The sequence below is a fragment of the Canis lupus genome, chromosome 12, assembly GCF_011100685.1.
Source record: "Canis lupus familiaris isolate Mischka breed German Shepherd chromosome 12, alternate assembly UU_Cfam_GSD_1.0, whole genome shotgun sequence".
In the NCBI taxonomy this organism is placed as follows: domain Eukaryota; kingdom Metazoa; phylum Chordata; class Mammalia; order Carnivora; family Canidae; genus Canis; species Canis lupus.
The window spans coordinates 51,175,128-51,188,402 of NC_049233.1; the positions used below are offsets into that span (position 1 = coordinate 51,175,128).

The 13,275-nt window shown below is 34.8% G+C and overlaps 1 long non-coding RNA gene across 1 annotated transcript; it reads right to left on the reverse strand.

Moving 5' to 3' along the window:
- Positions 1-219: 219 nt before the first annotated feature.
- On the reverse strand, positions 220-12,627 carry LOC111098175. The gene is made up of 3 exons (XR_005367463.1): positions 12,032-12,627; positions 1,001-1,324; positions 220-312 (listed from the first exon to the last, which is right to left on the reverse strand). It is a non-coding gene; the product is annotated as an uncharacterized LOC111098175 (long non-coding RNA).
- Positions 12,628-13,275: the final 648 nt, after the last annotated feature.

The window sequence follows — 13,275 nt, forward strand, 5'->3', positions numbered from 1 at the left end:
TATTACCAAAAAGAGAGAAACTCTATTGAATGCCAGAAAGATGGACTAAATCAGGTCAAAAGACTTGAATTCAAGCCCTAGTGTTAATCTTTACTTCCTGTCTGAACACAGAAAGCCAGAAATTAGCAATGAGCTTCACTTTCCTCATCTGTGGAATAGAAATGGTAACGATAATGCCTATCTTACAGAGATGCCCTAATATTTAATAGTTACACTCACCTTTTCAGCTATGTGGGAGTTACTTCTACCTTGAAAAGGAGATCTATTTTGCTAGCGGTCAGGCAATCACTCTCAATGCGTCTGCCAGCCTTTCTGTGAGAACAGAGCAAGTTGCAGAACAAGTTAATGAGATTTTCGATATGCAAAGTTCGCCTCAGATTCAATGGGGGTATCACGCTAAAGAAAAGTGACAGGAGGACCTTGAAGGACACTGGGAGATCAGCAACGAGAGTATCAGTAATAGGATAGTAGGAGACTCTAAAACAAGGAGCTTGGTCTCATCCAAGGTTCTTCGCTTTGCCCAAAAATCTAAGTCCAAATTCCTAATTTGGAAAAAAAAAAAAAAAAAAAGTTAAAGGGGAACTAGAGTTTAAAATAAGAAGTGACCAGAAAATGTAAGCTCTCCTCTTCCACCTGCACATTTATAGGGATCTTGGTGAGGACTGCAGCTTGACTTGAATGAGGCTTGATTCCAATTAACCCTCAAAGAACAAGGAAGTCACCAGATTTGTCTTTATATAGAGATAAATTTTATATGGGAGAGCACATGACACTGCACCACTAGACAAACCTCATTGTAATGAATGTTTTCCTCAATTAATCTGTAATGGCGATCACAGAAGCTTTCCTTTGTTTAAACCTTGCATTAGATAAATGTTTCCATTTTTAATTCATGATCATCAGGCTTCTCTTCAGTCTAACCATTTTAACACAGAGTAGATTACAGCGCCAAACCCTTCCTCCATACTTGTTTCTTAAAGAACTAATCAAATTAAAGTACCTGTAGGACACTGACGGTGCCATAATCTAATCAGGCAGTTTTCCACCATTACAGTTAATTGTATCTTCGTTTGACAAGAGCCACTCAAATAAGTATCCTCTAGATGTCATTTTCAGAGCAGATCCTGTTTTCATTCCCTGGCCTTGTATTGGTTAGGGGTTGTTCTGCAAGCAGTGTGTTTGACTCCACATCCCAGTGAAAGCCTGTTCCAGTAATTGCTTCATTAATGGAAGATTGCTTGATATTGGATATCTTCATGTAGTTTTAAAAGTCTCCTAAAAGCAATAAGTTCCTTAGTGATATCAAATTTTACCATCATTGCACCTGTAATAGAAAACACATGTAAAAAATAGTGCCAATCCTATCTCTGTATAAGAAATGCTTGTCTTAATTAATATGCATTATTTTGAAGGAAAGCATCAGTTCATGTATAGTTTGTTAAAATAAGTGTGCTTTGCATTTAGATAAGTTGTAACTCCATGAAAATGATGCTTTGACTACAATGAGCACCACTGGAATTTAAATGAACCCCCCACATTTTTCCTTATTCATTTTTTCCCCTTAAATACAGGCAAATACATGATGTGCTATCATATATTTCCCCAAGTAACTTTCTCTGATAATATTTTTTTGAGGAAGATCAAGAAGCAAAACACAGACTTCATTACTGCATTTTCTACATTTCACACGTTCTTTTTGAATCACGGTAAAAAAACATGGTGATTTTTCCCTGCCTAGTTGAAAGATACATCTAAGTATAGTGATATTTGGCATTTTAATATTTCTTATCAGCAATGCCATGCCACCAAGTAAGCCTGGTTAACTTTAAAACTGTTTCATGTTCAGAATCAGCAGATCATGGGTATTACTTATTCTTTTGTTCATTTCGTAGTGATGTGAGATGACAGCCATCCTTTTTTGATGGAGTAGTGGTTTTCCAGCAAGGTTAACTGTCAGGAGCATTCTCTAATATGAATTTGGCCTTTAAAATTCCCTGTAAAAGATAGGAATAATTCCTATGACAGAAAACTTCCTTTAATAGATTGAAATATATTTATATTTCATTTTGGAAAAGATTAAGCCAGAGGTATGCTTGGGGCTGCAGCCCGCTAGAAACAATACATTTAATGTACTTAATTAGAATGGCATTTCATAGCTTCATAGCAATTTTCTGTCTCTCTTCTCTCCCACCTTCATCCCCTTCTCATTCTTCATGCCAAGATTTATTTTTCCTTCCTTTACGAGATTATGTCATTTGAAATGAGTAAATATTTGCACATCTTTTATGATTGTCAAAGTATACAACACATGTTTGTGAAGCAGTCATTAGCGAGGTACATGAATGTCTGTTAAGAAATACTGACACATTTTGAAAAATAAATCCGAGTAGCATATCACATCTTCTAATGAAACAGCTCCCCAGACTACGAATGTTACAGCAAGATATAGAATTGGAATGCAAACCATTTTGTACTGTGGGTCCACTTCTAGTGTCTAAGTAACTGTAAGTATATATAGTTATATATAATATAATCTATTTTCTATGCTAAATACATGTTCTCACATATTTGAAATTAATATCTTATGTATATCATCAGCAAAAAGATTTTCTTTTAAAGAATTTATTTATTTATTCATGAGAGACACATGGAGAGAGTCAGAGGTATAGGAAGAAGGAGGAGAAGCAGGCTCTATGCAGAGAGCCCAATATGGGACTTGATCCTAGGACTCTGGGATCACACCATTAGCCAAAGGCAGACAATCGCTGAGCCACCCAGGCATCCCAGCAAAAAGGTTTTCATCAGGAAAAAAAAATCATAAATGATAATATATCTTAACTTTCTCTTAGCACAAGAGTTCAAATATTGTTCAGTAAGTCTACATGTTTGTCCAGAAAGCTTATACCCCAAGCAGTGCATCTCCTTTCTAGTTATCAGGATAACTTATGCTACTTATCTACAAATGTGTGTACCTTGTAGTTTATTATAAAACTCGTATCAAATATAGTCTCAAAAACATCACAACTTCTTATGACATATTTAAAAATTTAGTTTTTCTTACGTACCTCACTTCAGTAACTTTATATTGGGAGAATTTCAACTCGGCTTGAATATAAGATTCATTCACATTTCTATTGGTCACATATTGATTTAAGCTATATCTAGGATCTGATATGGTCAATGGTACATTCTGAAGTTTTTGTTTCTTTGTTTAGTTCTAAAAAATAAATTTATCTTATAAGAAAAACAATGTCTCCAAAGTTCTTGCAGATAAAGTACTATAGCTACATTGTGAAAAACAGACATCATAGAAAGAAAAATAATCTAAGAAGCAGAGGGGATGAAAGATAGAATATATATGGTTAACATTTGAAATGGGAACAGGAGTCAATGAGGCAGAGAGAGATTCAGAAAGTTACTTCCAGAAGAAGCAGAGAAAGTTTTCACATTGCCTCTAGTAAGATTATGTCAAGGAACCAAGAGAAAGCTAATATCATGCCTCAAAGGGGAACTGGATGCATGGTCTAGAGAATGAAGCTCTTGTACATGTTGAGGCAAGTGTCTGGAATACTTTTTTTTAAACTAAAGTATAAGTGACATACGACAGTCAGTTTTAGGTGTATATCATAGCAATGTGATATTTTTATACATTATGAAATAATCCCCATGATGACACTGGTTATCATCTGTCACCATACAAAATTATTATAATATTATTGATTATATTCCCTATGCTGTACATCATAGCTCCATTGCTTACTTATTTTCACACTGGAAGTTTGTAACTCTTAATCCTCTTGACCCATTTTTCCCAATTATAAAGCCTTACACCCTTCATAGTCATATGGAAAAAAAGAATCCTTCATTTGAAGACTTTATACTAGTTGAGGTAGATATGAGAGAGATAGAGAGAGAGAGAGAGAGAATGAGAAAGAGAGAGAGAGAAGGCTTTCCTTTTGGACCAGCAGTATTTTTGGAGAACAAAATGAATCAAGTCAGTTTGTATTGTTTAGTCACTACATCTCTGTAGCTGCACTGGATACAGTTTTCTTGGCAAAGAGTTTCCCTCTCAGAGGAAGCTCATTGGATGGCCATGTGTCTTTATTTCACAAGCCACTCCTGCCAAATTGAAGAATGGAGCCAGTTATTTTCACAAGCAGCCTCCTTGAGCATGATTAAGGTCTCATGCATGTATCACAGATATGTGAACCAATCTGTGCTTCCTCACAGGAAGAAACAGATGCTCTAAATTAGCCTTGAAACTGAATTGGAATTTATGTTCATTATAAAGTAAAAGCACAGCTGACTAATTCATTAAAACTTACAGAATGTTGGTGAAAGGGGCAGTGTTTAGGTGTCATTTGTAAGGTAACTGATAATCTTTGTTCTCAGATATATTCCTATTTTCACATTCATGGGTATAATTTCAAAGATAGTCTCTTTGAAATCATTGAAGTATTCTAGAATCCTTTATTTTAAAGGTTAAAGACTTATATGTGACAATTTCATCTAATAAATAAACAGCATCGGCAGTGCAGAGCTCAGTTTTCATGTGCATCTTAGAATCCGTAACTTCTTTCCTGTTTTAAAGTTAAAATATATATACACCCTTAAAGTGTCAAAAGCTTATATTCCCCTTCCTACCATTATCCTCTAAATCACCTCTTGCTCTCTGTTTTTTCTTGTCATCGTGTGTTCCCCATGTATGGCAATATCAATGTAATGTCTTTTATCATTTTTTTCTCCCTTCACTGCTCACTATCACTGTGCAGATCAAATACATCTTCATCTGTGTAAATTGTTCATCCTTAAATTTTGTTATTTCCTTTGCAAGTGTAGCCTACCTTTGATCAGTGAGGGGAATGAGTCTCTATCACCTTCTAACATAGTTTTCTAACATACTCTTCTAACATGTTTTTTTTTTTCTTTAAGATTTTATTTATTTATTCATGAGAGACAGAGAGAGAGAGAGAGGCAGAGTCACAGGCAGAGGGAGAAGCAGACTCCCTCCAGGGACTCCCTCCAGGGAGCCTGATGCAGGACTCGATCCCGGGTCTCCAGGATCGGGCCCTGGGCTGAAGGCAGCGCCAAACCACTGAGGCACCTGGGCTTCCCTAACATAGTTTTAACATTATGGGGAGAAGGGTAGTTTGATTTCATATCACTCTATCTTCACTGTAATATTTTTTCTATCAGAATCATTTGTTGTTTAGACTTAAAAAAGCAAAAAAAGGGAAAAAGATCAGATTTTTCATATTATCTCTATGATTCATTAATTTTATAGTAGTAAAGATGATGTGGCAAGTCAGTACACTGAAGTACTACATACCATCAACTTTTAACCTTTCTTCTTTATATGATTTTAAAGATCCAGATTTTATTTTATTAATTTATTTTTTATTTTTCCAACTTTTTATTTAAATTCCAGTTAGTTAACATACAGTGTAATATTAGTTTTAGGTGTAGAATTCAGTGATTCGTCATTTAGGTACAACACCCAATGCTCATCATCAAGTGCTCTCCTTAACCTATCTCTGTATAACTCATTCTCCAGCCCTACTTCCCCTCTGGTAACCATCGGTTTGTTCTCTATAGTTAAGAGTCAGCTTCTTGATTGGCCTCTCTTCTCTACCTCCATGTTCATCTGTTTTGTTTCTTAAATTCCATTTATGAATGAAAACATGCTTTTTGTCTTTCTCTGACTGACTTATTTTGCTCAGCATAATATATCCTAGAACCATCCCAATGTTGCAAATGTCAAGATTTCATTATTTTTATGGCTGAGTCATACTTCATTGTACCTATACACATCATCTTTATCATTCATCATCGGCGGGCATTTGGGCTGGTTCCATAATTTGGTTATTGTCGATAATGCTGCTATAAACATTGGGGTGCATATATCCCTTTGAATCAGTATTTTGTATCCTTTGGGTAAATACCGGATTTTAAAAATACTTCTACTAAGACTCTAAATTATCAAATAGTCTTTTGCACCCAGCTTCTTTTACATAACATTATATCTTTGAGGTTTATTCTGTTATAACATATATCCATATTTTATTATTTTTTATTGCTGAATAGTATTCCATACTTGGGTATACTACATTTCGATTATTCATTTAACACTTAATGGACATTTGGATTTTTTCCAGTTCTTAGCTGCTATTAATAATGTTGTTGTGAACATTTATACATATCTTTGTATGGACATACGTTTTCATTTCCTTTGTGTAGATTCCTAACAGTGGAATTTTTGGCTTAAATGCCTAGTTTATGTTTAACTTTTTAAGAACTGCCAACTGTTTTTCCCCAAAAGCTGTACAATCTTGTATTTCCACAAGCAATGTAGGAAGGTTCCAGTTTTTCTATAACTTCTCTAATACTTGGAAGTTGAAGTGTAGAAATCCTACTTCCTCAAGACATTTGCCTACAATCTATGACTTATCATTGGTTGAACATTTAGCTATGCAGACATAAAGGTTGCCCTTGGGAAGCTGGGCTTAAAACTAAAATCAAGAGGAAAAAATAAACAAACCTAGAACAAAAACATCAATGACCACACATTGTAGAGGAGATATATTTTGCAGATTTAATCCAGACAAGTAAATAAATAATCAAACAAAAATACAAGCAAGCAGACCAAAACAAAAACAAACAAACAAAAAACAATAGATTGAAAAGTGCATTTAAAGATCAGGGGTTTTTTTTTGAGGATCTGTCTCACTTTCATTTACTGCTGGACCCTCTGTGTGTGTATGTGCAGGTACCTTTAGCCAAGGATGTATGGGTAACTTTGACTTACTCTGATCTCTGCAGTATATATTAGATTAGGATCAACCTGAAATTTCTTAAGTCCTTGTGGTTGTCACACCTTCAGGAACTCTCAGTTAAATCACTCACTCGTCTGCAGGTCTCTTGTTTGCCCACACAATACTGCAACCTATAGATCACTGAGCTTCTGGCTCTCATTGTTGGTTTTCCACTTTAAATGACAAGGCTCCAAATCAATTGAGTGCTCTCTTCTAGTGGGATTAAAGGTGCTGCTTGTTCAAGACCTGTTCTACTATGATTGAACTTCCTCACCAACAGAACCGAGGGAACGATGTTAGTAATCTCAGGGAAGGATATCACAGACTCCTGCGGCTCTTATGCCAAATTTAATATTTTCATTTATAAGTTCTCCTTAGTTTGTTGTATGCCTTTGATTTTCAGAGTGCCAAAATGTGGTTTGTTTTCTGACAGTTTTGCCCACTTTCATAGTTGCTTTTTGAGAGAATTTGTTGATGTCTTCACTCCATCATGCCAGGAATGAATCCTCTGGGTTCTTTAATCTTTCCTCAAACACATCTCCTGAAATCATCTATGAAGACTTGATCCAAGTAAATTACAGTTAAATATGGTAGAAAAAAAAATATATGTTTACCTCTGTATCCTCTTTCCTTAGGAACAACAGTAAAATAATAAACTTGGGGTGCCTGGGTGGCTCAGTTTCTTAAGTGTCTGCCTTCAACTCAGGTCATGATCCCAGGGTCCTAGGATGGAGCCCTGTATCAGCCTCCCTGCTCAGTGGGGAGACTGCTTCTCCCTCTCCCTCTGCCTGCTGCTCCTCTGTTTGTACTCTCTCTCTCCCCCACCCATCAAATAAAACTTAAAAAAAATTATAAAATAACTAAACTTATCTAAAAGACTAAATAGAGAAAGAGACAGGAGATAACAGCAGATAAGTGATATCAAGGGGACATTGGAAGATGGCAGGTGTATGGACTCAGCAGGTGACAAAAACTGACACTCTAGACTCCAAGGCAGAAGTTAACAAGCAGAAACTAATTTTTTCTACAGAACCTACAAGATTCTCAGGATTTTGAGGGGCCAGATAACTGGAACCCAACTGTCCATCAATAGAAGTGTGGATGAATGGACTCTGATATGATCTCATAAATGAAATAGGCATCAAGCAAAATGAAGTAACTATAATAGGAAATATGGATACATTGTCTTAACATGTACATGGAATGAAGGAAGTATAAGATGTTATATAGAGCTTTAATTCCTTATAAAATTAAAATAAACTTAAAAAATATATATATGATCATATGTATATCATGAGTAGCAAACTATGGCCTGAGGACCAAATCTTCCTGTATTGGTATGGTTGTTCCTTGAGCTAATAATGTTCTTATATACATAATTGTTGAAAAACACATTTCAGTATCAATAATACAGATTTATTGGAACATAGTCAAACTTATTAGTTAATTTACATTATACCTAAGGTTGATTTTGCAGCACAATAGCAGAGTGAGTAGCTGGGACAAAAACCACATGGCCCACAAAATTATATTCAGCCTTTTACGGGAAAAATTTGCCAAACTTTTGTGATATACATTACACACACACACACACACACATATACACACATGCATGCAATACATGTACATACACACTCGTATATATGCACATATAAGGATATTAAACATAAGTGTATGGATATTAAACATAAGAGTATGCATATTTGTAATTGCATGTAATATATTTAAATGTATAATGTAAATTTTTTTTATTTATAAACATATAGACATTTATAATGGCTAGAGATAACAATTATTACATGAGAATCAAGGAAGTAGTTGCTTCAGATGAGGAAATACCAGGAAATGATGGGGGAGGGCCATATAGTTAGATGTAAGTTATTGTCAAAGGTTTGGTTTTTATGTTTGTGTGCTTATTTACGATAGATAGATAAGTAGATAGATATATAGATAAAGAAAAGGCCCATGTATGGACCAAAGATGACAGTTTTTCATAATAAAGGAATATGATTAACCCAGTTATGTGCACCCAACAACCATTAAACGTTTAAACATTTTCTTCATAATTAGCAAGCAATCAACCCTCTCAATATCCTTGCCCACCTCATACAACTTGTAAGTTACTTCTCCCATCCAATAAAAAGACTGAAGTTTTACTCTTTCAATAAATGGAATAAGAAATATTTGGTGTGGCTAATGTTAGGGAAGAAGAACCAATTTGAAAGTGGAAGAAATAAGGGAATTGGCCTTTTTTTTTTTTTCTACTGATTTATCAAACTTTTTGTTCTCCAAACATTGAATTAATTACTCTCTGGCAAAAACTGACTAGCATTCCCTTATCCAACAACAAGAAATCCGGTAGATATGAACACTTGGTGGGAAGGGTAATGTGTTAATATTCTGTTCTTACATTAAAAATTACCAGAAACTTAGTGGCTAAAACAACACAAATTTAGTAAAATGGTGCAGCCACTGTGGAAAACCAGATGGTGGTTCCCCCCAGAATTAAACATGGAACCACCGTAATATCTTCAAAACCACTTCAGTGTATATACCAAAAGAAGTAAAAACAGGAACTCAAACAGATATCTGCACACCTATGTCCTTAGTAATATTATTCACAATAGGACTGAGGTCTACTTGTCTTGCTAGCTATCAACTGGAGACTACTCTAGTCAGCTGGAGACTGCTCTCAGCACTAAGAGGCCACTCAATTCTTTTCCATGTGGTCTGTTACTTCTCACCAAATCTCTCATGTGCTTCAAATCTCTCTCCTTTTCATGCCACCATGAAATGGTGGAAATGGCTTGGAGGAAATGGCCTGATTTTAAAAAGCTCAAAAGATTACCTTAGATTCACCTAGATAACTTCCTCTTTTATTTTATTTATTTTTTCATAATTTCCCCATTTTAAAGTAATGGGTTTTTACCTTAATTACATCTGCAAAATCCTTTTTGCTATATAATGTAACATAAATTAGGAATAATATCAGGGAGTAGAGACTCATGGAGGGCCATTCTATAATCCTGCCTGTCACAAAAGGAGCGTCTTGCAAAGAAGTCTAATTCTCTGCCTAGCTCACCAGTGGACCAACTCTGCCCCACACATAATACTTCCAATCAAATGTTTAATCCTCATAGAAAGTGTCACTGAAGATATGAGGAATGAAAGAAACAAAAGAAACAAAAGAAAAAAGATTATTTAAATGCATTGTAGAACACAGAAGCAGTGAATGAAACAGAAGAAAAAAACTATCTCATAGCAATAAAAGGACGAAATTATTTAAGACCAATAAAGTTCCTAAAACCATAACTGGAACATAAAGTGTTCAATAGATTTTTTGTTACTATTAAAATGATCATTTTATTACATTTATGAAATAAGAACATGGCACCATAAAAAAGAGACCAACAGAGAATTCATATATGCATACACATACACACACACACACACACACACACATACCTAAGAACATAAGTATACATATGAAATAGGTATATTTCTATCATGCATATATATACATATCTAACATATATCTATGTTTACATATGTGTGTGTATATATATACACATATCTAACATATGCATATACAAAACATATTTAAAGAAGGCTTGGAAGAAAAAAAAGCTGAGGAGAAATTACTAAACCTATATGTAAAAAGTAACAACAACAATAACAAAAACAAAACAAAAAGGTGACCAAAAACCCAGAAGTTTGAAGATAAGGACATTAAAGAAACAGTCCAGGAAGTATAAACTAAATAGGAATTTCAGTAATAAAGAAAAGAGAAAACTAAGAGGGAGAAATTATGAAAGAAATAATAGCTGAATATCATCTATATTATTAGGGCATGAGTTTCCATGTCAAAAGATTACAGCATGTTATAATCAGCATAGAAGCATTTTAAAAGATCCTTTAAAATACCCTATTTCATTAAGATTCAAAATTCCAGGAATATAAGAAAGATGCCAACATTTTCCAGAGAGGAGAAAAAGTGGAGCAAACAAAGATTTGGGAAATCAGAATAGCATCAGATATATGAGATATAATACTGAAATCTGGAAGAAAATGGAATTATACTTTCAATTTTGGGGAAAAAAATTCTCAGTTAAAATTCTATATTATACCAGAAGATGAAACAAAAGTGATGGCAGAAAGACATTACATGCATACAAATTTTAATATTTTATACATCCTTTTCCAGGAGGTAATAAAAGTTTTGTTTCATCGATATGAGGGGAACAATGAAAAAAGAGAATAATGTGGAATCAAGGGAGATTGTCCAGCACAGGACAGAAACAAAGGAACTTTCTATCCAAAGGTAATTTTAGGAAGACAGCTGGACTACTGTGCAGCTCAGTACTATAGATTTTATGGGAGCTAGGGGACAGTGGGCACAGGACAAATGTTTCCACTCCCAGGCCTTCCTTAAATACTGAAACGGAAAAGATTTTTGATGTGATGATATAAAGTGGGATTTTTTAAAATTCTGAGACTAAAATTATTTTACATAAATACAAGTTAAATTAACAAGTGAATATATCTACTCAGCATGCCATTTTTTGCCAAAAAGCCCACATTTTTTGCGTGTTTTTTTTATTTCCCAAGAAATTTTTTCTCATTTGTACTACTAGCTATGGACCATATCCTTCTTTGATACCTGGGTATTGTGGTGGTTGATGTGTCATTATTAATTTAAAAGCAGGATATCACAGGTGCAGATAAAGCTTCAAATGTTACCAGCCTTAAACAAATTAAACCTTTAAAATCTCTAGAAAAAAATCTCATTCAAACCAATTTTATTTAGTCAGAACACTTAATTTAATCAAAATTTTCAGTTTTATTTAGTGTAATGTTTATTGATCTCTCTGAGCATTATATTTTTGTGAACTCTGCATTTTTCTCTGGATATTTTATTTTTTATTTTATTTTTTTTACAAGTTTTATTTATTTATGACAGACAGAGAGAGAGAGAGAGGCAGAGACACAGGCAGAGGGAGCAGCAGGCTCCATGCAGGGAGCCTGACGTGGGACTCGATCCCAGCCCTCCAGGATCATACCCCAGGCTGCAGGCAGGGGCTAAACCGCTGTGCCACCAGGGATGCCCTCTCTGGATATTTTAATAACAATTCTTATTCTACCTTTTATAAGTAATTATACTTATACATATGCACATGTAATTATACATGCACATATGTACAAAAAACATAAATACCTACCATAACATATGTTGACTCAAATTCAAAGGCAAAGAGTTGGCACTTGGGAAACTTAGGGTGAATGTCCAGTTGACAATCTGCAAATATCATCATGTACTCTCGAAGAATATTTTCCAAACAGTCAAATCTGTTTTCCACTTCTTTCCAAGTTGCTGGCACTTGTCATCCTCCTCCAATAAACCTAAATCCTTTTTCCATTCACCTGGCTCAGTATTCCCTGACAACATTTTCTGTCCAGCTGCAAGAAATGTTGCCTCTCCCTATTGCCAATTATTTCCTCAGCCAACACATTTCCCACCATCACTTCTTTACAATACTTTGCACTTATGTAATGCTTTCTTAAGTAGGCTCTCAAAGTTCTTCCAAATATACTACCTCATTAGTCTTCTTGATAATTTTATAACGAATACAGGCATAGACAAACCCAAATTTGTCAATGAATTGGATTCTCAAAAGTCATTTGGATTGTTGGTTGTTTGGAACCAGAGACAAAATACCGACTTTGGGTTTCAACATAGTCTAAATGTGCCTCCATGCATGTGTAACTGAAGTATAGTTCTACATGCGTGATGCTACATGGATCACCTGGTATGTTTCATGATGGTTCTGCAGGATTATGAATCAGAATGTCCAACTAGAGATTCTGGAATAAACATTTTCCTCTGTTGACTTCCTGGCAACAGTCTTTGGAAATTCTGTATTCAACACCATCCAGTCCTAATCTCTAAACCACATCATAGGAGAATTTGGAGAAGGACTGATCCAGGGTGCTGGCAGGATATGGAAAAGGAATGTGGAAGCAAAAAGATAGTAGTGAGCTGCAGAAGATTTGGAGCTAGGTTTTTAGCTTATGAGTTACTTTCTTCTTCTTCTTCTTCTTTTAACTTTAAGTTTCCCAGGGTTTGGACTTTATGAACTATTTTCACCACCAATTTCTTGACAGTTTCCATGAAGGTTGCTCACTTCCTTGGTACATTGTGAACTAGAAAACAGTTGTGTACTTTCTATCTTCCTATTTACCCCACAAAAAAATACTGAAGATAGTGTGAAATTTTCTAGTAAATATTTAAAACTTTGAAGAGATAAAAACAAATTTCATCAAGGGGAATGCACAGCTGTATATGTATGATGGTGGTCATGATATAGGTGAAATATTGGTATAATGTTGTCCTTTTATTAAGGCAAATGCTCAGCCTAAATATTCCTTGAAATATTTTAGAAAAAAACTCAGGCTCTTTTGCACA